The sequence below is a fragment of the Pseudophryne corroboree genome, chromosome 3 (genome assembly GCF_028390025.1).
Source record: "Pseudophryne corroboree isolate aPseCor3 chromosome 3, aPseCor3.hap2, whole genome shotgun sequence".
Taxonomy (NCBI): Eukaryota; Metazoa; Chordata; class Amphibia; order Anura; family Myobatrachidae; genus Pseudophryne; species Pseudophryne corroboree.
Genome location: NC_086446.1, coordinates 546,063,643 through 546,088,919, shown reverse-complemented (window position 1 = coordinate 546,088,919; position 25,277 = coordinate 546,063,643). Strand labels below are relative to the sequence as shown.

The following is a 25,277-nucleotide window of genomic DNA, read 5'->3' as shown; positions in this document are numbered from 1 at the left end:
CGGGGTGGTGACCGGGGAGCCTTATTGCTACGCAGGGAAGCCCGGTGGATCTTTGAGCTCCGCACACTGTCACCGTACGGTTTAAATGAGTCTAATAACCTGGGGTGCTTTTTGTAGTCTTTTCATAAAAAAACTCTTGTTTTCAAATTAATCCACCATTATCTAGGTGTAATTATTGATTGATTATTCAATGTATTATTACTAGACCTTTATATTGCATATTTCTATATATATTATTGCCAGATTATAAAATATGTACATGTATGCTCTACCGCACAAACACTTCCTCTAAGTGTTTTGCACATTTATTTATATTTTATTTTTCACGTTATTGGTGAAATGTTAACAGTTGAAATCCCTTTTATTATTATGTTTTCAGTGCTGCGTCTGCCTCCGGCGGGTAACCATGGAAACGGCGCTGGAGAGCGCACGTCGCTGGGTGGTGACGTCATCAAGCCCCGTCCAGGAAGCACACGCAGCGCACACGATGGTCTGTGTGGTGGGTTATTTAAGGTAAGATGTTTCCTCATGTATGTTATTCTTGTCCTGACGAAATTTATGTTAAATAAATGAAACGTTGACTTCACGATGCTGCGCTGTCAGCTCATTTACTTGAACCAGCTAATTGCTTACATCTAAGTCCTTTGAGTGCCGGATCCTCTCTCACTGCTATATATATATATATATATATAATACGCACACATAGTTACATGCGTGGGTGGGGGTGGGGGGTGCCAAGCTAATGCCTTGCCCCGGGTGACGTAAATCCTAGTTTCGGCCCTGATCAGAGAAACATCAGTAACTTCAGATGCAGATCCCAAGAATAGCACAGGAACTAATTGACCAGCAATGCACAGTCTCATGGAGAGAAGTTAAGTACCTGCACCAAAGATGCCACTAATCAGGCAGATTAACTCTTAACAAGCAGGTCAATAGTCCTGAACAGAAAGAGTTGATTCCAGGCAGCAGTCCCTGCTGGTGCATACCAGTATTAGACAAGTCAAACAGAACAATCCTAAAACCCCTGCAGCCCAGGGGCGGATTGGGAACAAAAAGCGGCCCTGGAAAAATTTGTACTAGTGGCCCCACATGGGTAAGGTCAATGGCGTAATGTCTACCCATGGGCCATGGCAGCAGCACCCTCCCCCCAAGACTTTCCAGATAGTGGGCATGTCCAGCATCAAGGGGGAAGTTAAAATGAAATAAAATTAAATATTATGAGCACATTATATGATACACCTTCAGAATTTAGGAAACTATATCATTCTTTAGAAAGATCTATTTTCTTGCTTATTACACCAACCGTATTCCAATCACTATTCACTCAATCTTATATGTCAGCCAAGCAGGCAGACAGAGCATACACTAGATCACAGGTTCTCAAACTCGGTCCTCAGGACCCCACACAGTGCATGATTTGCAGGTCTCCTGACAGAATTACAAGTGACATAATTAGCTCCACCTGTGGACCTTTTAAAATGTCTCAGTGAGTAATTAATACACCTGTGCACTTGCTGGGTTACCTGCAAAACATGCACTGTGTGGGGTCCTGAGGACCGAGTTTGAGAACCACTGCACTAGATCATCTGCAATGACAGGCTAAGTGGTAAAGAAATTTTCATATATGCAAATTATTTTGCATCTTATTCATTATGTCTATAAATAGGACCACATGTCCTCAAACAAAACAGGCCCAGCGGGTGCGTCGGCCCACCGGGATTCTTCTCTGTAAGCCCTATGGCCAATCCGCCTCTGCCTGCAGCCTATCCCTAACCCTCCGGCAGCCTAACCCTAATGTCAACATTCTGACAATGGGGGTCATTCCAAGTTGTTCGCTCGTTGCCGATTTTCGCTATGCTGCGATTTGTTGCAAAATGCGCATGCGCAAGGCATGCAGGGCGCATGCGCTTAGTTATTTAACTAAGAACTTAGTAGATTTGCTGTGGATTCTGCGGCGCTTTTCAGTCGCACTGCTGATCGGTGAGTGATTGACAGGAAAGGGGCGTTTCTGGGTGGTAACTGAGCATTTTCCAGGAGTGTGCTAAAAAACGCAGGCGTGTCAGGCAAAAACGCAGGAGTGGCTGGCCGAACGCAGAGCGAGTTTGTGACGTCAAACCAGGAACTAAACGGACCGAGCTGATCGCAATCTGTGAGTAGGTCAGGAGCTACTCAGAAACTGCAAAGAATTATTTAGTAGCAGTTCTGCTAATCTTTCGTTCGCTATTCTGCTAAGCTAAGATACACTCCCAGAGGGCGGCGGCCTAGCATGTGCAATGCTGCTAAAAGCAGCTAGCGAGCGATCAACTCGGAATGAGGGCGAATGCCAACATTTTACCTGTAAACATTCTGGGAATATAGTATAGTCAAAAATGGAGATCAACCAACTAGTGTTTTTCAAGGATAGCAGCCCCCATCTAGTTACAGTGACACCCAATAACCAAAATGCGTATTAACGTTAATGTTCAAATAGGACATTGTGAGAATGACAACATGTTGCTTGTAGACATTTTAACAATGTCAACATCATAACTGGACATGTGGTGTCGACAGGATGCACGTCGACATTGTTAATGTACACCTTTTAATTACATCCCACTGTTCTAGAGGGAGTGAGTAATGAGAGAAAATAGGGGATAAAGCAGAAGCACTTTAAGAGAGGAGGGGGCCTCTGTGCAGGCTCCGATCGGGCCCCCTCCTCTCTGGCGGTGCAGCAGACTCTGGCATTGTACAAGAGCCTACTGTGCCCGCACCACGTTCACAGGTACGTCTCTATCAAGGGGCGGGGTTCATGCAGGGGTGGTCTGGTTCTTCTCTTATGGTGGGTATACACTAGACATAAATATTATTCATCATATAGATCATCGGAGGATGTGTACAACCGATATGTCGTTCAGAAATACATTATTTTGGCCTTGCAGCAGAGCCGATGCCGATATATCTGAATGATATATTGGCATGTCTGGTTGTGTGTATGGGTGACCCTGCAACTGCCCATACACTGGCTGCGGGTACCGCTGACACTGACAACACAATTAGACAGGCAGATTCAAAAGCCCACCCAGTTAATATGTCAGCATCGACAGATCGAGCGGCCGATGGTTTAAGTGTATATAGCATACCTAATCTGCTGCTTTGTGGCTGTGGTGTGTACCCAGACTTACTGCCTTGGGCAACCAGTTTTAGTTTAAAGAAACAAAATGTTTATTAGAGAGCAGGCACCCATCCCCTCTCTCTTCACCATTTACACACTACTGCAGATGCTGCTGTAAGAGCTTCCTGATATGTTGCAGGAACTTCTCAGCAGTTTCTGCAGTGCTCCAATTGGCTAATTGACACATCGCACACCTTGACTCAGCAATCTGAGCACGGATATGCCTCCTGTGACAATCACAAGGTCTAGCGAAGCATTTGAGTCGCACTGCTGACCGCAGAGTGATTGACATAAAGTGGGCGTTTCTGGGTGTCAACTGACCGTTTTCAAGGAGTGTTCGGACAAACGCAGGCATGCCAGGAAAAACGCAGGCGTGGCTTGGCAAACGCAGGGTGTGTTTGTGACGTCAAAACAGGAACTGAACAGTCTGAAGTCATCGCAAGCGCTAAGTAGGTATTGAGCTACTCTAAAACTGCACAAACAAATTATGCCGCCGCTCTGCGATCCTTTCGTTCGCACTTCTGCTAAGCTAAAATACACTCCCAGTGGCAGGCGGCATAGCGTTTGCACGGCTGCTAAATACTGCTAGCGAGCGAACAACTCTGAATGACCACCATGGTTTTGCCCATTAGCTAACAAATTTGCTGTTGCAATCATCTGAATTAGGCCCTGTGTCCATCGAGAAGCTGCTTTCTGTGTCCATCCAGGGGCTGCTGTGTCCATCCAGAAGCTGCTGTCTGTGTCCATCCGGGGGCTGCTGTCTGTGTCCATCCAGGGGCTGCTATCCAGGGGTAGCTGTCTGTGCTTATCCAGGGGCTGCTGTCTGTGTTTATCCAGGGGCTGCTGTGTCCATCCACTCCTGTGCTGCTGACGCACCTGTCCAGTGTCCATCCACTCCAGTGTTGCCGATACATCGGTCTAATGTCTATCCGCTCCAGTGCTGCCGACACACCTGTCTGGTGTCCATCTGTTCCAGTATTTAAAAAAAAAAGTAAATAAAAAATTAAATGAATTTAAAAAAAAAGTAAGAAAAAGTAAAAAAAAATAAGATTTTACTCACCGGTAAATCTATTTCTCGTAGTCCGTAGTGGATGCTGGGACTCCGTAAGGACCATGGGGAATAGCGGCTCCGCAGGAGACTGGGCACATCTAAAGAAAGCTTTAGGACTACCTGGTGTGCACTGGCTCCTCCCACTATGACCCTCCTCCAGACCTCAGTTAGGATACTGTGCCCGGAAGAGCTGACACAATAAGGAAGGATGTTGAATCCCGGGTAAGACTCATACCAGCCACACCAATCACACCGTATAACTCGTGATACTATACCCAGTTAACAGTATGAAATATAACTGAGCCTCTCAACAGATGGCTCAACAATAACCCTTTAGTTAGGCAATAACTATAAACAAGTATTGCAGACAATCCGCACTTGGGATGGGCACCCAGCATCCACTACGGACTACGAGAAATAGATTTACCGGTGAGTAAAATCTTATTTTCTCTGACGTCCTAAGTGGATGCTGGGACTCCGTAAGGACCATGGGGATTATACCAAAGCTCCCAAACGGGCGGGAGAGTGCGGATGACTCTGCAGCACCGAATGGGCAAACTCTAGGTCCTCCTCAGCCAGGGTGTCAAACTTGTAGAATTTAGCAAATGTGTTTGACCCCGACCAAGTAGCTGCTCGGCAAAGTTGTAGAGCCGAGACCCCTCGGGCAGCCGCCCAAGAAGAGCCCACTGTCCTCGTGGAATGGGCTTTCACTGATTTAGGATGCGGCAGTCCAGCCGCAGAATGTGCAAGCTGAATCGTGCTACAGATCCAGCGAGCAATAGTCTGCTCAGAAGCAGGAGCACCCAGCTTGTTGGGTGCATACAGGATAAATAGCGAGTCAGTTTTCCTGACTCCAGCCGTCCTGGAAACATATACTTTTCAGGGCCCTGACTACGTCCAGTAACTTGGAATCCTCCAAGTCCCAAGTAGCCGCAGGCACCACAATAGGTTGGTTCACATGAAAAACTGATACCACCTTAGGAAGGAATTGGGAACGAGTCCTCAATTCCGCCTTATCCATATAAAAAATCAGATAAGGGCTTTAGCATGACAAAGCCGCCAATTCTGATACATGCCTGGCCGACGCCAAGGCCAACAGCATGACCACTTTCCAGGTGAGGTATTGTAGCTCCACGGATTTAAGTGGCTCAACCCAATGCGACTTCAGGAAATCCAACACCACGTTGAGATCCCACGGTGCCACTGGAGGCACAAACGGGGGCTGACTATGCAGCACTCCCTTAACAAAAGTCTAAACTTCAGGCAGTGAAGCCAGTTCTATTTTGGAAGAAAATCGATAGAGCCGAAATCTGGACCTTAATGGAACCCAATTTTAGGCCCATAGTCACCCTGACTGTAGGAAGTGCAGAAATCGACCTAGCTGAAATTCCTCCTTTGGGGCCTTCCTGGCCTCACAGCACGCAACATATTTCCGCCATATGCGGTGATAATGGTCTGCGTTCACTTCTTTCCTACCTTTAATTAGCGTAGGGATAACTTCCTCCAGAATGCCCTTTTCCTTCAGGATCCGGCGTTCAACCGCCATGTCGTCAAACGCAGCCGCGGTACGTCTTGGAACAGACAGGCCCCCTGCTGCAGCAGGTCCTGTCTGAGCGGCAGAGGCCATGGGTCCTCTGAGATCATTTCTTGGAGTTCTGGGTACCAAGCTCTTCTTGGCCAATCCGGAACAATGAGTATAGTACTTACTCCTCTCCTTCTTATTATTCTCATTACCCTGGGTAAGAGAGGCAGAGAAGGGAACACATACACCGACTGGTACACCCACGGTGTTACCAGAGCGTCCATAGCTATCGCCTGAGGGTCCCTTGACCTGGCGCAATATCTTTGTAGCTTTATGTTGAGGCGGGACGCCATCATGTCCACCTGTGGCCTTTCCCAACGGTGTACAATCATTTGGAAGACTTCTGGATGAAGTCCCCACTCTCCCGGGTGGAGGTCGTGTCTGCTGAGAAAGTCTGCTTCCCAGTTGTCCACTCCGGGAATGAACACTGCTGACAGTGCTAACACATGATTTTCCGCCCATCGGAGAATCCTTGTGGCTTCTGCCATCGCCATCCTGCTTCTTGTGCCGCCCTGTCGGTTTACATGAGCGACCGCCGTGATGTTGTCTGACTAGATCAGCACCGGCCGGTGTTGAAGCAGGGTCTAGCCTGACCTAGGACATTGTAAATAGCCCTTAGTTCCAGAATATTTATGTGTAGGGAAGTCTCCTGACTTTTCCATAGTCCTTGGAAGTTTCTTCCCTGTGTGACTGCCCCCCCAGCCTCGAAGGCTGGCATCCGTGGTCACCAGGACCCAGTCCTGTATGCCGAATCTGCGGCCCCCTAGAAGATGAGCACTCTGCAGCCACCACAACAGCGACACCCTGGCCCTTGGAGACAGGGTTATCCGCCGATGCATCTGAAGATGCGACCCGGACCACTTGTCCAACAGATCCCACTGGAAGATCCTTGCATGGGACCTGGCGAATGGAATTTCTTCGTAAGAAGCTACCATCTTTCCCAGGGCTCGCGTGCATTGATGCACCGACACCTGTATTTGTATTAGGAGGTCTCTGTCTAGAGACGACAACTCCTAGGACTTCTCCTCCGGGAGAAACCCTTTTTTATCCTGTTCTGTGTCCAGAACCATACCCAGGAACAGTAGATGCGTCGTAGGAACCAGCTGCGACTTTGGAATATTCAGAATCCAGCCGTGCTGTTGTAGCACTTCCCGAGATAGTGCTACTCCGACGAACAACTGCTCCCTGGACCTCGCCTTTATAAGGAGATCGTACAAGCACGGGATAATTATTTCGGCCATTATCTTGGTAAATACCCTCGGTGCCGGGGACAGACCAACGGCAACGTCTAGAATTGGTAATGACCATCCTGTACCACAATTTTGAGGTACTCCTGGTGAAGAGGGTAAATACATGCAGGTAAGCATCCTTGATGTCCAGTGATACCATGAAATTCTCCAGGCTTGCAATAATCGCCCTGAGCGATTCCATTTTGAACTTGAACCTTCGTATATAAGTGTTCAAGGATTTCAATTTTAGAATGGGTCTCACCGAACCGTCTGGTTTGGGTACCACAACATTTTGGAATAGTAACCCCGGCCTTGTTGAAGGAGGGGTACCTTGATTTCACCTGCTGGAAGTACAGCTTGTGAATTGCCGCCAGTACTACCTCCCTTTCTCCTAGGGCAGCAGGCAAGGCTGATGTGAGGTAACGGCGAGGGGGAGTCGCCTCGAACTCCAGCCTGTATCCCTGTGATACTACTTTCAGAACCTAGGGATCCACCTGTGGGCAAGCCCACTGGTCCCTGAAGTTCCCGAGACGCGCCCCCACCGCACCTGTCTCCACCTGTGGAGCCCCAGCGTCATGCGGTGGACTCAGAGGAAGCGGGGGAAGATTTTTGATCCTGGGAACTGGCTGTCTGGTGCAGCTTTTTCCTTCTTCCCTTGTCTCTGTGCAGAAAGGAAGCGCCTTTGACCCGCTTGCTTTTCTGAAGCCGAAAGGACTGTACCTGAAAATACGGTGCTTTCTTAGGCTGTGAGGAAACCTGAGGTAAAAATTTTTCTTCCCAGCTGTTGCTGTGGATACGAGGTCCCAGAGACCATCCCCAAACAATTCCTCACCCTTATAAGGCAGAATCTCCATGTGCCTTTTAAAGGGAGCATCACCTGTCCACTGCCGGGTCTCTAATACCCTCCTGGCAGAATGGACATTGCATTAATTCTGGATGCCAGCCGGCAAATATCCCTCTGTGCATCCTTCATATATAAGACGACGTCTTTAATATGCTCTATGTTAGCAAAATATTATCCCTGTCTAGGGTATTAATATTATCTGACAGGGTATCAGACCACACTGCAGCAGCACTATTTATGCTGAGGCAAATGCAGGTCTCAGTATAGTACCTGAGTGTGTATATACAGACTTCAGGATAGTCTCCTGCTTTTTATCAGCAGGCTCCTTCAAAGTGGCCGTATCCCAAGACGGCAGTGCCACCTTTTTTGACAAACGTGTGAGCGCCTTATCCACCCTAGGGGATATCTCCCAACGTGACCTATCCTCTGGCGGGAAAGGGTACGCCATCAGTAACTTTTTAGAAATTACCATTTTCTTATCGGGGGAACCCACGCTCTTTACACACTTCATTCACTCATCTGATGGGGGAACAAAACACTGGCTGCTTTTTCTCCCAAAACATAAAACCCCTTTTATGTGGTACTTGGGTTCATGTCAGAAATGTGTAACACATTGTTCATTGCCGAGATCATGCAACGGATGTTCCTAGTGGATTGTGTATATGTCTCAACCTCGTCAACACTGGAGTCAGACTCCGTGCCGACATCTGTGTCTGCCATCTGAGGTAACGGGCGTTTTTTGAGCCCCTGATGGCCTTTGAGACGCCTGGGCAGGCGCGGGCTGAGAAGCCGGCTGTCCCACAGCTGTTACGTCATCCAGCCTTTTATGTAAGGAGTTGACATTGTCGGTTAATACCTTCCACCTATCCATCCACTCTGGTGTCGGCCCCACAGGGGGCGACATCCCATTTATCGGCCTCTGCTCCGCCTCCACGTAACCTTCCTCATCCAACATGTCGACACAGCCGTACCGACACACCACACACACACAGGGAATGCTCTGACTGAGGACAGGACCCCACAAAGTCCTTTGGGGAGACAGAGAGAGAGTATGCCAGCACACACCAGAGCGCTACATAATGCAGGGAGTAACACTATAACTGAGTGATTTTTCCCCCAATAGCTGCTTGTATACACATATTGCGCCTAAATTTAGTGCCCCCCCTTCTCTTTTTAACCCTTTGAGTGAAAACTACAGGGGAGAGCCTGGGGAGCTGTCTTCCAGCTGCACTGTGAAGAAAAAATGGCGCCAGTGTGCTGAGGGAGATAGCCCCGCCCCTTTTTCGGCGGACTTTCCTCCCGCTTTTTTCATGGATTCTGGCAGGGGTAATTTATCACATATATAGCCCTGGGACTATATATTGTGATGATTTGCCAGCCAAGGTGTATTATATTGCCCTCAGGGCGCCCCCCCCCCCCAGCGCCCTGCACCCATCAGTGACCGGAGTGTGAGGTGTGCATGAGGAGCAATGGCGCACAGCTGCAGTGCTGTGCGCTACCTTGTTGAAGACAGAAGTCTTCTGCCGCCGATTTTCCGGAACACTTCTTGCTTCTGGCTCTGTAAGGGGGCCGGCGGCGCGGCTCCGGGACCGAACATCGAGGTCGGGTCCTGTGGTCGATCCCTCTGGAGCTAATGGTGTCCAGTAGCCTAAGAAGCCCAAGCTACCACCAGTTAGGTAGGTTCGCTTCTTCTCCCCTTAGTCCCTCGCTGCAGTGAGTCTGTTGCCAGCAGATCTCACTGTAAAATAAAAAACCTAAAATATACTTTCTTTCTAGGAGCTCAGGAGAGCCCCTAGTGTGCATACAGCTCAGCCGGGCACAAGATTCTAACTGAGGTCTGGAGGAGGGTCATAGTGGGAGGAGCAGGGGCGGAACTGCCGGAGACAATGGAGTCCTTTGCCGCCGGGCTCCCAGCACTGAGGGGCACTTCCTCCATTGACCCCCGGCCGTCGCTCAGTGCCCTTCCTTCCTGCTAAGATAGAGAAACCGCTGACTTGGTGCTCTGCTGTGTGCTCTCCGTTCTGGTTGTGAACATCTGACATACAGGAACTGATCTTCCACAAGGCTGTGTAGTTGACTGCCTTTGGCCCACCTAACACCTGCTACTGGCAAAGTAATTTAATCTTTTTTATTCTTTTATATTTTCAAACTAGCACTGGCTAGGCGGGTGAGTCGCATAGACATTGGCAGCGGCGCCGGAGCAGTGCAGTGCTATGTGTAGCACTAGCATAAGCTGCTATGTGCATCTATTACATCATTACATAGCCAGCAGGGGATGTCCCTGTTGCAGGCAGTGAGGACTGGAGAAGGGGTGGCCTCCGGTCTGTGGTGCTTTCATTCATGTAGTAGAGGCACCAGCAGCCATTATACATAGTGACCCAGCTCTGCTGGCTCTCCCCTCGGTTATTGATTGTGTACCCGCCGGTGCTACAGTGCATACCGCAGAGGCACTGCTTCTAAACACTGCACACAGTGACAGTGCACAGGCTTCGCTCACCACCTAATTACTAAAGGTAATAGTTGGTGGCGTGGATAGTAGAGGAACTATCCCGCTGGCCTAGCTCCTCCCCCTTGCGTTGTAACTCCTCCCCCTTACGGAAAAGGTCCCTTAGCCCACTTGATTCTAGCATCTACCGGGGAGGTGTAAGTCTATATTACTGTCACTTGTGGGAAGGGGGGTGAAAGTGTGTATAACTGTCACTTGCGGGTGGGGAGGGGGGTAAGTGTATGTTACTGTCACTTGTGCTAAGGGGTGGTGTAAGTGTATATTACTCTGTCACTTGCGGGTGGGGAGGGGGGTAAGTGTATGTTACTGTCACTTGTGCTAAGGGGTGGTGTAAGTGTATATTACTCTGTCACTTGTGGGTGGGGAGGGGAGTAAGTGCAAATTATTGTCATTTGTTGATGGGGAGGAGGGATGTAAGTGTATAATGTAATTTGTGGGTGAGGAGGATAGATGTTGGTGCATGTAATTGTCGTTTCTGAACAGGGGGATTTAAGTGTACAGTATATTATTGTTTATGGGGGAATGTAAGTGTATACTATTGTTTGTGAGAGGGGTGAATATATTGGAGTTATCAAACTGGGTGGGGGGTTAGTAATAATCCCAAGTACATTCACCTAATGGGTAGGATGTACTAATGGAAAAATGCGTCCGAAAACAAGCGTTTTTGAACTTTGCCCGCGTTTCCCATATGTTCGAAACCCTGTTATGCTTCTATCCACAATTTACCCTAAAAAGGGATCCGCGATGGTGGGGGCACCACCGTGTATTTCGCCTCCGGGGATCTGGTATGAATTTACGCCTCTGGGGAGGAGCCAGTGCACACCAGGTAGTCCTAAAGCTTTCTTTAGTTGTGCCCAGTCTCCTGCGGAGCCGCTATTCCCCATGGTCCTTACGGAGTCCCAGCATCCACTTAGGACGTCAGAGAAAGTTACAAAAAAAAAGAAATAATGTTTTTTTTTGGTGACGCTATAGACTGTACCCCAGTGTATACATACAAGTACTGTGATGCTGCAGGCCATAACCCAGTGTAACTATCCATACAAGTACTGTGAAGCTGCAGGTCATACCCTAGTGTAACTATCCATACAAGTACTGTTACACTGCAGGCTGTACCCAGTGTAACTGTCCATACAAGTACTGTGATTCTGCAGGCCATACTATCCATCCAAGTATTGTGACGCTACAAGACATACCCCAGTGTATCCATACAAGTACTGTGACACTGCAGGCTGCACCCCAGTGTGTATCCAAAAGTTTTAAAAAAATAAAGTTTTTTTTTTGTACATATTGTTGTGTGTGCTGTACCCCACTACATTGTAGTTCAAATATATATAAGTGCTGTGATACCCCGCAGTGTGAGTGGTCATTTGCTAACCAAAAAAAAAATAGCAAAAAAGATACATTGGTCTATTGTTTGTACTACGTTGTGTTTGTTGATATGGATAACGATCAGCTGAGAGAAGAGCAGGAACCACATACTAGTGCTACAGCTGCTGCCACCAGTCATGACTATACTAGTCCTTCAACATTATCTACTAAACCAATGATCAAGTCAGGGCATCTAAAATCCCTCAAAAAATATACAGTGGTAAAGAAAAAAAACCTCTAAAAAAAGGGAAAGTTTGTTGAAGAAAAACATAAAATTGCCAACATGCCATTCACCACACACAGTGACAAGGAAAGACTCGGGCCTTGCCCTTTATTTATAAGTGGTGGTTCTGCAACAGTCAGTGAGGCATCTTCTTCTGCATCTCATGATGATGCAAGAACTTTTCACTCAGAGTCTAGAAGAGGTGTAAAAAAAATTAAAACCATTAAGGGAAAGAGAGTAATGCTGAAAAGTTCTTTAGTATTTGGTTACCTTTTGTACACACATTACCCTCAAATAGGAAGGATATCCTCCGTGCAGCAGTAAACTTGACCTCCTGGTACAATTCAGAAACCCTAGCGTTAGGATACCCTCCCTTTTAGGATGTTATGGACAAAATACATGATGCACTTGTGGTACTGTTATGTTGTTTATTCAAATTGCGTGTAATCAGCCAGTTTTCTCTGGTATTGTAACATTGACCAAACTTGATGTTTATTGATACATACGTATTGTATTGATCTCTGTACTATGCAACTACAGTTCTATAATAAAATATGTTTAAAAAAAAAACACTGAGGGGGTAGAACAAATTGTGCGTTCAGAACCGTCACACATTCCTGAGGAGAGTCTAGGGGTGTCCACATTACCTATGTATGAGTCTGACATTTCTCACACTGTCCTTATAGAGAAGCCTCTTTCACGTCCTTCCGCCATTTCTGCATCATCTGCACATGTGGGGAGCAGTACAAGTAAAGATGGTGATGCGGACATAAAAGAAATTGAGGATTCTTTTGTGAAAGTGGAACAGGATAAGGGGAATATGTGTGTAATACTACTTTTTGACACTGAGGATGTTTTTTGTGTAAGTCAGCCACCAGTGGCTGCAGTTCTTGCCCGTAAAAAGAAAGCTATTGTGATGCCTGGGCATAAGACCAAAGAGTCACCTCTTTAGTGTGGGATTATTTTTACCCAAATCCTGACATTTGTGAAGTCAACTGCTCCATTTGTGAGGCCAGTTAGTAGAGGTAGGGATGTTAACCATCTAGGCGCCTCCTCCATGTTACAACATTTGCGGCGAGTTCATGAAAATTTACGAGATTATGTTTTTAACAACCTCATCATCAACCTCCTCACTTGTTACCGGAGGTAGTCCTTCCAAAAATTGTTTTGTAGGGACCAAACAAACCAAGCACTTCAGCCACAAAAGTGTCAGTCCCTGTCACTAAAGTGCCTGGTTTATTAAACTGTGCATGTCCCTATTAATATCCCACATAAGGGTGGGTGGGAGAGCAAAAGGATAATTCCATCTTGAACCACTTTTCATTTCTGCACTGCTGTGTGGCAATGTTTCATAGATGTGCTATAAAGTGCCGTGTGTTTGTGCCGCTGCTCTGTCGGTTAGTAACCAGCCAGCTCAATGTAGCCTTTAGCCTAAACAGGATGAAAACAATAATGTAAGCTGTGAGGTGGTCAAAATGGACTGGAAATTACTGGAAATAAATGTTATTGAGGTTAAAAGTATCGTATGAACAAAAACAAGACCACATTATTTGATTTTAGCTGTTTTTATGATTTTTGGGGAATAAAATACAGATCCAAAACACAAGGGAGATACAAATCCAAAACCAAAACACAAGGTCGGCGCACATCTCTAATTTGTATAAATTTTATAACAGATCAGTGGAGTATGAAAAGTGAGGATCTGTCTTGGCTCACCTGACTACACGTCACTGGGTGGTATTTCGTTTGCCGGCTGTTGGGATTCCGGCGCACAGTATACCGATGCCGGAATCATAGTAACATAGTAACTGTCACGATCCGGGTATCTGGACGCCATTTCTTACCCATCAGATGCCTCCTAAGGCTGGCTCAGCGCTCCAGGACCGGATCCCATCTGTTATCCTGAGGTGTACATTCCTGTATCCTCTCCTGTCACTCTGGGACGCTGTCACAGTAAACGCCATATTACACCTGGCATGGCGTCTCCCGCGGCCTCCGCCGCCGTCCCTGAACTTCTGCATGCAGAGTGTCTGAGTGGCGATTACGTCAGCCGCGGCCTCCGCTGTGTCCGCGTGGTTGGATGTGCATCTGTCAGCCTGGCGCCTCCTGTCTCCGGTGGCCGGCGCCGCCATTACTGTTTTCATTACCACATGGATTACAAACCAAACTTCCCTCCAAGTGTCTGCACGGGCGCAGCCATCTTGGATTCTGTCAGCTGATCATTTCCACCAATCTGTTCTCAGTATTGATAATCTGCATAATTGCCTAGCCAATCCCTTCCTTGCTGCAGGTATAAATACACTGTGCCTGAGCAAGGAAGGCGTCAGTGCTTTGGTTGTCAAACCTAGTTCCTGTTTGTCTCTCTCCTGTGATTGTCTTCCAGGTTCCAGCTCCTGTCTCAAGACTTCCACCATAGAGACCCGCACCAGCATTCCACCTGCGGTGTAGCCTGACTCTCCAACCCATTGTGGATTCATCTGTTTCCAGCTACAGCATTACCTGCTTCCAGCTCAGCTTCCAGCAGAGTACAGCTTCTCTTAAAGGGCCGGTGTCCTTTCTACACTTTACCACTCTCCACCGGTATTATTATTTCTCCGCTCTCAAGTTCTACATTTCAGTTCATATTTCATCGCTCCCAAGTTCATTTATTATTTAACTGGTTCCAGCCAGTATCCACTCCGTACTAACAACAGTCTGGTTCCAGCCAGTATCCACAGCAGCTGTTTTATCTTCAGCAACCCAGCTTTTCCTGGAACACCAGCTGGCACAATCCTGGGTTATCTCCATTGCTACAGTCGGGCCTGGTAAGGACTTTCCATCTAGAAGATCATAAGAACTATCTCACACTACCAGTGCCCTGTGGCTCCTGCCATCCTGTAGTACCCAGGAACTGTATTTATTCTTTGCTGACTTTTACGTTTTCTTTTACTGCTGCTGTGTTGCGGAGTTGTCATAATAAACATCATTGACTTTTATCCAAGTTGTCGTGGTCACGCCTTCGGGCAGTTATTATTCATGTTACTTACATGTCCAGGGGTCTGATACAACCTCCCAGGTTCCGGTACATCTCAGCCCCTACAACTGAGGCTGCCTCCCGTCAGCTCAGGCCCTCAGTTGTGACAGTAACATAGTAACATAGTATCTGAGGTTGAAAAAAGACAATTGTCCATCGAGTTCAACCTATTTGTGGTCTCCTATGCATGATGATTTGACTAAAATTTCTGACTGATGCTGCTGTCAGCCGTTGCATTTTATCCCTATTTATAGTAACTATAATGCATGACTATGCACCATACCCCTGGATATCCTTATCCATTAGGAATTTATCTAACCCATTCTTAAAGGTGTTGACAGATTCCGCCATTACAACTCCCTCGGGCAGGGAATTCCAAACACGTATTGTCCTTACCGTGAAAAAGCCTTTACGCTGTATTGTGCGGAATCTCCTCTCCTCTAACCTGAGCGAGTGTCCACGAGTCCTCTGTGTTGATCTAACCAAAAACAGGTCCCGCGCAAGCTCTGTGTATTGTCCCCTTATATATTTGTAGATGTTGATCATATCCCCTCTTAGTCTCCGCTTTTCCAATGTAAACATGCCTAGTCTTTCAAGCCTTTCCTTGTATTCCATCGTCTCCATGCCCTTAATTAGTTTGGTCGCCCTCCTCTGTACCTTTTCAAGCTCCAGGATATCCTTTTTGTAGTACGGTGCCCAGAACTGTACACAGTATTCAAGGTGTGGCCTCACTAGTGATTTATATAACGGGAGTATAATACTCTCGTCCCTAGCATCAATACCCCGTTTTATGCATGCTAATATCTTATTAGCCTTCTTTGCTGCAGTCCTACTTTGGATACTACTTCTTAGCTTGCTATCTATGAGGACACCTAAGTCCTTTTCCAGTACAGAATCCCCTAATTTTACCCCATTTAGTAGGTAGGTGTAATTTTTGTTCTTGTTACCACAGTGCATTACCTTACACTTGTCTGTGTTGAAGCGCATTCTCCATTTGGCTGCCCATGCTTCTAATTTAACTAAGTCGTTCTGAAGAGACTCGGCATCCTCCTCTGTATTTATAGCCTTACACAATTTGGTATCATCTGCAAAAATTGACACCATGCTCTCTAGACCTTCTGTTAGGTCGTTAATGAAAATATTGAACAATAGCGGTCCTAATACTGAGCCTTGCGGCACACCACTTAGCACTTCAGTCCAAGTTGAAAAAGATCCATTAACCACAACGCGCTGCTTCCTATTATCTAACCAGTTTTTGACCCAAGTGCATATTGTGCTTCCTAGCCCTGATTCTTGTAGCTTGTATATAAGTCTCATGTGTGGTACAGTATCGAACGCTTTGGCAAAGTCTAAAAAGATTACATCCACGTCTTTACCCTGATCTAGGTTTGCGCTTACTGTTTCATAAAAGCCAAGTAAGTTGGTTTGACAGGATCTGTCCTTCATAAACCCATGTTGATTCCTTTTAATGACCTTATTGGTTTCAAGGAACTTCTGAATACTATCTCTTAGAATACCTTCCAATGCTTTCCCCACTATAGATGTAAGACTAACTGGTCTATAATTACCTGGTTCAGCTTTACTTCCCTTTTTGAATATAGGCACTACTTCCGCTATACGCCAGTCTTTGGGAACCATACCTGATATAACTGAATCCTCAAAGATCAAAGATAGTGGTTTTGCCAGTTCAGAGTGAAGCTCCATTAGAACCCTTGGATGAATACCATCGGGCCCTGGTGATTTATTAATCTTTAAATGTTTTAATCGGTCACAGACTACTTCCTCGCTTAAATAAGTACCTATCAGTGTGATATTGTCATTATTGAGATTGTGTGTCAGTCCCTGAATTGGGTCCTCTCTAGTGAATACTGTTGAAAAAAACTCATTTAGTGTGTCCGCTATGTCATTATCATTTTTGCTTAAGACTCCCAACTTGTCTTTCAAAGGGCCTATACTCTCCTTTTTTAATCTCTTGCTATTAATGTATTTAAAGAATTTTTTGGGATTCGCTTTGCTTTCCTTTGCTACTAGTTTTTCAGTTTCTACTTTAGCCGCTCTTATTTCCTTTTTGCAATTTTTGTTACATTCCTTATATTGCTGAAATGACTCTGCATCCCCGTCAGATTTGTATTTTTTAAATGCTCGCCTTTTCTTGCCCATAAGTTCCTTAATCTTTTTGTTAAGCCACATCGGTTTATGATTTTTATTCCCTTTTTTGCTACTCATAGGAATATATTTGAGTGTATTTTTAGCTAGCAGGAATTTTAGTACCTCCCATTTCTCCGTAGTATTTTTTCCTAAAAACAAACCTTCCCATTCAATATCCCTGAAAAATACCCTCATCATTTCAAAGTTGGCTTTGCTAAAGTTTAAAGTCCTAGTTGAGCCAGTATAGGGCTGTTTGTAGAAACTGATATTGAATGTGACCATATTGTGGTCGCTGTTTCCTATGGGTTCCCCTACTATAATACCCGATACCAAATCCTGATTGTTTGTTAATACCAGGTCTAAGATTGCATTGTACCTAGTTGGTTCCTCAATTAGTTGAGGCCTATAGCATACACCCAATACTAACTTTTTTGTTCCTTTTTCCCCGCATGCAATTTCTACCCATAATGTCTCAACAGTGTCTACAGTCCCCTCCTGACGATCTTCCCATATATTAGGTTTTAAAAACGGCTTTACGTACAGACACACCCCTCCACCCTTTTTATTTAGTCTGTCTCTCCTAAACAGTGTATAGCCCTCTAGATTGACTGTCCAATCATGAGATTCATCCCACCAAGTTTCAGTAATGCCTATAATATCATACTGTTTGCTTGCTGCAAGTATTTCTAGTTCACCCTTTTTACCAGTAATGCTTCTGGCGTTTACATACATACAACTAAGATAAGTATTTTCCCTTGCGTTAGGGACATCTTTCACCTTATGTGGCAAGGATGACCTGTAATCGTCATTGGTTAGTGCTTTGGTAAAATCCCTTTTAGTACCCATGTTAGTAACCTTACCGCCTGCTCTTACCCTCCCCCCAACTTCTCCCCCATTTCGTTTACTACTGCCGTCCCCACTATTCTCACTGCATGACCCGTAGTTTCTAGCTAAACCCTCCCCCCAGGCTCCTAGTTTAAAATCTCCTCCAACCTTCTAACCATCCTTCCCCCCAGCACCGCTGCCCCCTCCTCAGTCAGGTGCAATCCGTCACGACAAAAGAGATGGCGCCTGACTGAGAAGTCCGCCCAGTGTTCCAGGAACACAAACCCCTCTTTCCTGCACCAATCCCTAAGCCACACATTTACCTCCCTAATCTCCCTCTGCCTCCCTGGACTAGCGCGTGGCACTGGTAATAATTCCGAGAATATTACCTTAGATGTCCTTGCCTTCAGTTTCTTTCCTAAGTCCCTATAGTCTTTCTTAAGGACATCCCACCTTCCGCTAACTTTGTCATTGGTGCCAACGTGCACCAAGACCGCCGGGTCTTTGCCAGCCCCTCCCAACAATCTATCTACCCGGTCCGCGATGTGCCGTACCCGAGCACCCGGGAGACAACAGACTGTACGGCGATCACGGTCCCGGTAGCAGATTGCCCTATCTGCCTTCCTGATGATAGAATCCCCTACCACCACCATTTGACTAGGTACCTCTCTATCTTTTATCCCAACCGCGCCAGAGGGACCGCACCTCTGGATGCTAGAGGGAGCAGTCTCCTCCGGCACCGTCATTTCTTCACTATCATCCTCCGATTCCTCGTCCAATCGGGCAAATTTGTTCGGGTTTGATAGTTCGGAGATGTCGTGCCTCCCCCTCTTTTTCTTCCTTCTAACTGTGACCCAACTGGCTACCTGATCATCATCCTCTTCTACCAGTGACCCCTCCCGCAACTCCTCCACCGTTCTGTCTAAACTACGCTCGAGATTGTGAATCTCCCTCAGTCGCGTAACGGTTTGCTCTAGATCAGTTACCTGGGCTTCCAGGGCAACCATTCGCACACACCTCGTGCAGATGTATTCACACTGGGCCGGTAGCTCCAGGTGTGCATACATCTTGCACGACATGCACTGAGTGAGGTCCTCAATCACAGCCCCTCCCATATTGTTTGCAAGGTCTAACTCCCTGTTACACTCAAAGAAAAAGCAGCAAAAATAAAAAATAGAAGACAAGCAATATCACTTATACAATAATTAAGCTGGCTTATACTTATCTATCTTTGTGCGGTTCTTGGTCCTTCACTTTTATGCAGCCGTAGTACTCTCTCCTGTGGCACCTATACTCCACTTAGCAGTTGCAGTTGTTCCAGCTCACTGCTCCTCCTTTTCACTCAGCTTCCAGCTCCTTTTTACTGTTTCCAACTCTCACTTAGAAATCCCAGCAGCACTTGGAAGAGACCAGCCCCACAGAGAGACCAACACCCGGCATACTGACACCTTTTCTCCCTCTTGGGAGTCCACGATACCCCTTGGAGGGAGAATAGATAGCGTGGCGCGCGTAGCTCGCCACCGTGCCCACAGCGTGGCAAGCGCAGCGAACCCGCAAGGGGCTCATTTGTGCTTGCCCAGCTGTCGGTATGTCGGCAGTCGGGATTCCGACGTCAGTATGCTGGTCGCCGGGAGTCCGGCCTCCGGCATACCATATTACACCCACGTCACTGCATGCCCCAATCATACACTGCCGGGAATAAAGGTAACTGCACGACTCAGAAGGCTGCTGGAGAGAAGACTGTGTGAGAATCAGATTGGGGATTCCGACCGCCGGTATTTCACTGAGTGTCGGGATTCCGGCGTCGGGATCATGACCGCCGGAATCCCGGCAGCCGGCAACTTGATTGCCTCCCAAATGCACACTTGAGATAATCCAGGGGGATCACACAGAGGGACATAATATTTTAACAACTTAGACAATGCTCCCAAATGGTAGTAGTAGTAATTCTTTTCTCTCTATCAGGGGAAGTATCACACACACACACACACACACACACACACACACAAAATCATCAATCCTCTGAAAACGATTTATCTCACTTGCTAAAAGGGCCCATACATCTGCAACTTCAATTTATTGTTTCACAAATCCTGAGATTTTTATTTTTCTCTTACATCCTAGACCTAGAGGATACTGGGGTTCCATTTAGTACCATGGGGGTATAGATTGGTCCACTAGGAGCCATGGGCACTTTAAGAATTTGATAGTGTGGGCTAGCTCCTCCCTCTATGCCCCTCCTACCAGACTCAGTTTAGAAAATGTGCCCGGAGGAGCCAGTCACGCTGAAGGAAGCTCCTGAAGAGTTTTCTGCATTTATTTTATATGTTTGTTATTTTCAGGCAGGGCTGGTTGGCATCAGCCTGCATGCTTAGTGGGACTTAGGGGGAAGGAACGGCCCAACCTCTTGAAGGGTTAATGGTCCCATTCCCCGCTGACAGGACACTGAGCTCCTGAGGGAACTATACGCAAGCCCCACCACGGCGAACGTACATTCCCGAAGCATGCCGCCACCCCTAACAGAGCCAGAAGAATGAAAAGTGGTGAGTACTGAGCCGGCATCCCGATTAGCGGGGCACCGGCCATTATGGCAGCACGAGGGTATGGAAACGCACAGCTTCTCTAGCTAAACCCTCCCCCCAGGCTCCTAGTTTAAAATCTCCTCCAACCTTCTAACCATCCTTCCCCCCAGCACCGCTGCCCCCTCCTCAGTCAGGTGCAATCCGTCACGACAAAAGAGATGGCGCCTGACTGAGAAGTCCGCCCAGTGTTCCAGGAACACAAACCCCTCTTTCCTGCACCAATCCCTAAGCCACACATTTACCTCCCTAATCTCCCTCTGCCTCCCTGGACTAGCGCGTGGCACTGGTAATAATTCCGAGAATATTACCTTAGATGTCCTTGCCTTCAGTTTCTTTCCTAAGTCCCTATAGTCTTTCTTAAGGACATCCCACCTTCCGCTAACTTTGTCATTGGTGCCAACGTGCACCAAGACCGCCGGGTCTTTGCCAGCCCCTCCCAACAATCTATCTACCCGGTCCGCGATGTGCCGTACCCGAGCACCCGGGAGACAACAGACTGTACGGCGATCACGGTCCCGGTAGCAGATTGCCCTATCTGCCTTCCTGATGATAGAATCCCCTACCACCACCATTTGACTAGGTACCTCTCTATCTTTTATCCCAACCGCGCCAGAGGGACCGCACCTCTGGATGCTAGAGGGAGCAGTCTCCTCCGGCACCGTCATTTCTTCACTATCATCCTCCGATTCCTCGTCCAATCGGGCAAATTTGTTCGGGTTTGATAGTTCGGAGATGTCGTGCCTCCCCCTCTTTTTCTTCCTTCTAACTGTGACCCAACTGGCTACCTGATCATCATCCTCTTCTACCAGTGACCCCTCCCGCAACTCCTCCACCGTTCTGTCTAAACTACGCTCGAGATTGTGAATCTCCCTCAGTCGCGTAACGGTTTGCTCTAGATCAGTTACCTGGGCTTCCAGGGCAACCATTCGCACACACCTCGTGCAGATGTATTCACACTGGGCCGGTAGCTCCAGGTGTGCATACATCTTGCACGACATGCACTGAGTGAGGTCCTCAATCACAGCCCCTCCCATATTGTTTGCAAGGTCTAACTCCCTGTTACACTCAAAGAAAAAGCAGCAAAAATAAAAAATAGAAGACAAGCAATATCACTTATACAATAATTAAGCTGGCTTATACTTATCTATCTTTGTGCGGTTCTTGGTCCTTCACTTTTATGCAGCCGTAGTACTCTCTCCTGTGGCACCTATACTCCACTTAGCAGTTGCAGTTGTTCCAGCTCACTGCTCCTCCTTTTCACTCAGCTTCCAGCTCCTTTTTACTGTTTCCAACTCTCACTTAGAAATCCCAGCAGCACTTGGAAGAGACCAGCCCCACAGAGAGACCAACACCCGGCATACTGACACCTTTTCTCCCTCTTGGGAGTCCACGACACCCCTTGGAGGGAGAATAGATAGCGTGGCGCGCGTAGCTCGCCACCGTGCCCACAGCGTGGCAAGCGCAGCGAACCCGCAAGGGGCTCATTTGTGCTTGCCCAGCTGTCGGTATGTCGGCAGTCGGGATTCCGACGTCAGTATGCTGGTCGCCGGGAGTCCGGCCTCCGGCATACCATATTACACCCACGTCACTGCATGCCCCAATCATACACTGCCGGGAATAAAGGTAACTGCACGACTCAGAAGGCTGCTGGAGAGAAGACTGTGTGAGAATCAGATTGGGGATTCCGACCGCCGGTATTTCACTGAGTGTCGGGATTCCGGCGTCGGGATCATGACCGCCGGAATCCCGGCAGCCGGCAACTTGATTGCCTCCCAAATGCACACTTGAGATAATCCAGGGGGATCACACAGAGGGACATAATATTTTAACAACTTAGACAATGCTCCCAAATGGTAGTAGTAGTAATTCTTTTCTCTCTATCAGGGGAAGTATCACACACACACACACACACACAATCATCAATCCTCTGAAAACGATTTATCTCACTTGCTAAAAGGGCCCATACATCTGCAACTTCAATTTATTGTTTCACAAATCCTGAGATTTTTATTTTTCTCTTACATCCTAGACCTAGAGGATACTGGGGTTCCATTTAGTACCATGGGGGTATAGATTGGTCCACTAGGAGCCATAGGCACTTTAAGAATTTGATAGTGTGGGCTAGCTCCTCCCTCTATGCCCCTCCTACCAGACTCAGTTTAGAAAATGTGCCCGGAGGAGCCAGTCACGCTGAAGGAAGCTCCTGAAGAGTTTTCTGCATTTATTTTATATGTTTGTTATTTTCAGGCAGGGCTGGTTGGCATCAGCCTGCATGCTTAGTGGGACTTAGGGGGAAGGAACGGCCCAACCTCTTGAAGGGTTAATGGTCCCATTCCCCGCTGACAGGACACTGAGCTCCTGAGGGAACTATACGCAAGCCCCACCACGGCGAACGTACATTCCCGAAGCATGCCGCCACCCCTAACAGAGCCAGAAGAATGAAAAGTGGTGAGTACTGAGCCGGCATCCCGATTAGCGGGGCACCGGCCATTATGGCAGCACGAGGGTATGGAAACGCACAGCTTCTCAACGGGGCGGAATGCGTCTCCGGACACAGTACACAACTGCGTCTCTGTACACTGTACACAGTACCCAGACTGGCAAACACAGCCTTAAAACGGTTCTGCTCCATTTTAAGCACAAAAATTACCTAAGCCAGTATAAAAAAAGCGGGAAGACCGCACGCCATTGAAGGGGCGGGACTTCGCTATGAGAGGATCCAGCAGCTCACCAGCACCATTTTCCCTCTGCAGTGGACACAGACGCTGACAGGGACGCGCAGCTCCTCCGGTGTGACTCCAAATTACCTCAGCGGTACCAGGGGGTCATAGCAGGGGGGGAGCGTCTATTAGTGTACTAAGGGGTACATTTACTAAGCAGTGATAAGAGTGTTGAAGTGAGCCAGTGGAGAAATTGTCCCATCAACCATTCAGCAGCTCTGTATCATTTTATAGTATGCAAATTATAGATGTTACTTCAGTGCTGATTGGTTGCCATGGGCAACTTCTCCACTGGTTCACTTCTCCGCTCTTATCACTGCTTAGTAAATGTCTTCCTAAGTCCCCTATCAGGGTACTTGGTCTGCGACCCAGCAAAGCTTGGCATTAGCTATAAGGGCGCGGTGGGGGCTGGCTCCAAATAACTGTGTGTCTCCTTGAAGGGCTCTTTGTGGGTTAATTGTGCTTAACCTTTTCGTGTGTGTGTGTGTGTGTGTGTGTGTGTGTGTGTGTGTGTGTTGTCACATTTACATTATGTCAGGCAAAGAGTGTGTTTCATGTAGAGCGGAGTGTATTTCCTCACTAGGGGACTCACTACTGGATACTCAGGGCAGTGCACCTTCCCAGAATAGCGGGGCTGAACTGGAGTGGGTTAATTCTCTAAAAGAAATGATCTCCACTCTTTCTAAAAAATTGTCCCGCATTGAGAAAGACGCAATACTTAAAACAGACTGGGATGAGTTTATGAACAGAGACTTAGTCCCCAAAACAGCGTCTCATTCCCCTCCCATTTGTCCGCAAAAGCGATTTTTACCCCATATCCTGCAGTCTGATTCTGACAGGTCAGACATAGAGGAGGGTGAAGTGGATTTGGAGGTGGGGAGGGGGGTGCGGCACTGTCAAAGGGAATAGAGGCTCTTATAGAGGCTATCAGAGATGTTCTGCATATTTCTGATAAGGTGTCAGAGGAGTGTGAGGAATCTTATTTGAATGTAAAAAAGAAGTCCTCAGTCACTTTTACTGCGTCAAAGGAATCGAATACCCTGTTTGAAGAACCATGGGTTAATCCTGATAAGAAATTTCAAATCCCTAAAAGGTTGCTCTCATCTTTTCCTTTTCCTTTGGAAGATAGGAAAAAATGGCAAAATCCGCCCATAGTGGACGCATCAGTCTCTAGGCTGTCACGAAAGATTGTATTGCCTGTCCCTGGTGCAGCTTCCCTAAAAGACACGGCTGATCGTAAAATTGAGACTACACTCAAATCATTATACACAGCTGCTGGGGTGGCCCAAAGACCCACTATTGCATGTGCGTAGATCACAAAAGCCATTGCTAAATGGTCTGGTAACCTAATTGAGGGGTTAGATTCCTTGCCTAGGGGGGATGTTGTTTTACTCCTGCAGCATATACAGGACTCTGCGAACTTTATGGTGTAGGCCATAAAAGAGATAGGCTTGCTTAACGCAAGCACCACCGCTATGGCGGTGTCGGCACACAGAGGCTTGTGGCTACGCCAGTGGACTGCTGACACGGACTCCAGGAAAGGTGTGGAAGGCCTACCATTCACGGGAGAGGCCTTGATTGGAGATGAACTAGACAAATGGACCTCCAAAGCTACTGCGGGTAAGTCTACGTATCTTCTTTCCACAGCCTCCCCAACCAAGAAGACTTATTCAGCTTCTAAGTTGCAGTCCTTTCGGACGGCCAAGTTCAAGGGCAAATCCAGAAGTGCTTCTACGACCTCCAGCGGCGCAAGAGGTAAACCACGCAAACCAGCACCTGCAGGCGCTCAGGAACAGAGCTCAGGCTCTGCTTCCTCAAAGCCTTCAGCATGATGGTGGACCGCAGTGCCTGGAAGGCTGTCAGGTGGGAGCCCGACTACGATTCTTCAGTCAGATCTGGTCAAGTTCGTGCCAGGATCCCTGGGTCATGGATCTTATTTCCCAGGGCTACAGACTGGAGTTCCAAGAGCTCCCACCTCACAGATTCTTCAAATCAGGCTTACCAGTTTCACAAGAGGCCAGTATAACTTTACAGC

At 47.4% G+C, this 25,277-nt stretch overlaps 1 long non-coding RNA gene across 1 annotated transcript in view; it reads right to left on the bottom strand.

The window, feature by feature from the left end:
- Positions 1 to 650: 650 nt before the first annotated feature.
- Positions 651 to 25,277, bottom strand: part of LOC135056288 (uncharacterized) — a 78,996-nt gene continuing 54,369 nt past the window's right edge. Inside the window, exon 3 of the long non-coding RNA XR_010243943.1 lies at positions 651 to 4,118. This is a non-coding gene — a long non-coding RNA (uncharacterized LOC135056288). The remainder of the gene's footprint in view (positions 4,119 to 25,277) is intronic.